The sequence below is a fragment of the Microtus oregoni genome, unplaced genomic scaffold, assembly GCF_018167655.1.
Source record: "Microtus oregoni isolate MIOR12 unplaced genomic scaffold, Mior012 000052F_ref0000163, whole genome shotgun sequence".
In the NCBI taxonomy this organism is placed as follows: Eukaryota; Metazoa; Chordata; class Mammalia; order Rodentia; family Cricetidae; genus Microtus; species Microtus oregoni.
In genome coordinates, this window is record NW_024543828.1 from 3,724,383 (window position 1) to 3,727,642 (window position 3,260).

Consider the following 3,260-nt stretch of genomic DNA (forward strand, 5'->3'; position numbering starts at 1 on the left):
TGATTGCCTGTCACTTTGTATTTTGATAGAAAACATACAAAACAACTACAGCTAATAGCTCACATTATATCAAAATGTGCTATGATACTCCCTTCTCCACTGTCTTAAATATGCTTTTTCTTGGAATCTGAGTACTCAACAATAGTTCATTTATAAATATCATCATGAAGCAGTAACATAATTTATTAGACCAACTTAAAAGATGAGTTGGGTTTCAATGTAAAGACACATTGTTACAATTTTTAATAGTTTAAACAGATAACAAAAGCAAATTTCATCTAGTGACATGTTAAAGCAGCCTTTATTATTTTGCTGCAGCCACATTATAGCAAATATTTCTTATTAACAAGTATTAAAGGAGTCTTATGAGTCAGGCAAGTTTGTTATTCATCTCCTTGTGATTTGTTTGTTCACATGGCTTCTTTACCCCTTAAACCAACCAGTTTTTAATAATAGTCTTCTTGTGTATATCCTTTCTCTTTTGATAAAAATTACTAAATTTTAGTGTGTTACCTATCACTATAAATCCCCACAGTTGTTTGTGTCACAAATGTGTATGTCAAAAATATGTGAAGAATATAACTCCTTTAAAGACATCTGATTTTATTCAATGTTAGGCTTTAACAGTACACTTCTGTAAAATATATCTATTCTATTAGGAGCTCCAGACTTTACCATATTTTAGGAAAGTTTACTGTACTTAACACAAGATTATACATACAGGAGTAAGTAAGCAAGGTTTAATATTAAAAACAAAACTTCCCTAAAACAGTACTAAAAGAGTTTGATGCTGGGCCGTGTTGGCACATGCTTTTAATTACAGCACTCAGGAGGCAGATTCCGGCAGATCTCTGTGAGTTCGAGGCCAGCCTGGTCTAAAAGGGCTAGTTCAGGAAGGACAGGCTCCAAAAGCTATAGAGAAACCCTGTTTTGAAAAACAAAAAACAAAATTAAATAAGAAGAATAATTTGACTTAACTGAACAGAAATGCTGTCATACAAAGCAACAAAGCAAGTTTGAGATGTAAAGGATATGCTATGAGTACTTTTCTAATTCTTAGAAATTTAGAATAATTTCTTAGGACTGGTATAGTAGGTCCTTCTGTTTTTGTGTTGCTTTCATTGGTTAATGAATAAAGAAACTGCCTTGTCCTTTTGATAGGGCAGAACTTAGGTAGGCATGGAAAACAGAACTGAATGCTGAGAGGAAGAAAGCAGAGTCAGGGAGAAGCCATGTATCCTCTGCCTGAAACGGATGCTGGTTAGAATCATCCCTGGTAAGCCACCTCCACTTGGCTTTATACAGATTAATAGAAATGGGTTAAATTAATATGTAAGAATTAGCCAATAAGAAAGTAGAGCTAATGGGCCAAACAGTGTTTTAAGAAATACAATTTCTGTGTGGTTATTTTGGGGCTAACCTAGCCAGGCGACTGGAATGAACAAGCAGGCCTCTCCTTGAAACATAGGACTACATCACTAAATGCCACAAACAGGATAATTTAAAATAAAAAAAAAAATTACTTCTGCTTTGGGGTTTTCTAGTCTGGAAACAGAATATCAGTGAGAAGGAAGATGCATGTTTTCAATATAGAATCTAACAGATTTTTTTATTTCCTTCCAGTAGCCTTAGCTTGTGGGAGTATCACTCAAACATTGCCTCCATGCTCATATGACATCCTTACTGTGCCTCTGTGACTATTTCCTGCATTTTAGTGCACCATTAATCCTATTGTGAAATATGTGCCTGCCTTACTCCAGTGTGACTTTATTTAAACTTAGCGAGATATATTTGCAAAGACCTTAGTTAAAATTCATGTCAGATCTTAAGGTACTATGAAATTAGGGAACAGCCCAACACACAGCAGTGCTTTATCAATATGGCGCAAAAGTTACTAGTCCAGTTTAGATAAATTTTCCAACCTTATGTCTCAAACAGAACAATTGTTTCTTATATAGATTGATAAAAACTTTAAATTTCTTTAAAGTATGTTCTAATTATCTGGTTTCTTATGTGTGTCTCTTAGGTTTTGAGGTACAAATAATCAGCTGTACATTTTTTTTATTTTTAAACAGTAGTTATTATTTTTATTTATTTATATTTGCACATAACAGAAGTTCTATAGAAGTCTATAATCAAGATTAAGTGAATCAGTTAGTGTTGCTATGGTACCAACGATGAGTTTAATGTGTTTTTCCTTTATTAATTTATTTTTAAATTCTAACCACTGTCCTTTCACTCATGCCTCCTCATGTTCTCTTTTGCCTCTCTCCAAGCCAAATACCCATCCACTCCTCCAAAAGGGTAAGGGGTAGACATAATGCTGATGAAAACCTCATGAAATGAGTTCTTGTGTGTATTGTGTTCATGGTACACATGATGAAGATAGTAGCACTGCACCTATAACTTAGTATTCATTACACAGTAAGTTGTAGAGCTGTGAGAAGACCACAAGTAAACTTGAGCAATTGGTAATGAGCTAATACATTATAATAAATTGCTCCTTCAATGAGTATTCTTGGTATTTTTTAAACTAAAATTGTAATCTTAGGTAAGTTTTGTAACTTGCTTTACATTGCAGAGGATTGCATGGATATGGAAAAATATATTTATTCATTATATACAAATTCATACTTAGATACTTTGAGAGCATTGCTTCTATAAATGAGTTTGTGATGAATAGCAGCATGCATACAATCCTTTTCATTTGCATAGAGATATTTATGGGCTCAGTTCCCAAAGAACATTTGTTGGTTCAAATGATATTTACATTTGATACATAGATAGATAGTGCCAAGTTTCATTTTGACTTACCACTTATTTCAGCAACAAGTAAAAGTTTAATGTCAGTAGAACATTGTCAGGTGGTTAAGATATGGTCAATTTGAGTATTTAAAAACACAAATTTCAACTACAGCTTGAGTGGCCCTTCCCCCCTGCAGCCCTGGCTGAACTTCTATGCAATCTGGTGGCTGAATTTTGGAGCATTTCAGAGCAGTGTCCATTCTAGGCCTGGAAGAAACCTTCTAAGACTCTTCTACCTGTGGCCAGCAAACCCTCTGTGGGAGTACCTTCTCCCTCCCCTAATTTTCCTAGGCCTGAGTCTTGTAAAATGAGGCCTGCTTGTTGGGGTTTCTGTCCTGTCCAGTTCCCACAGCCAGTAAGCCCCAAAGAAAATCACACATAGGCCTCCATAAACTATAAATAGATTAGCCCATTAGCTCAGGCTGTGTATTAGCTCTTATGACTTATACACCCCA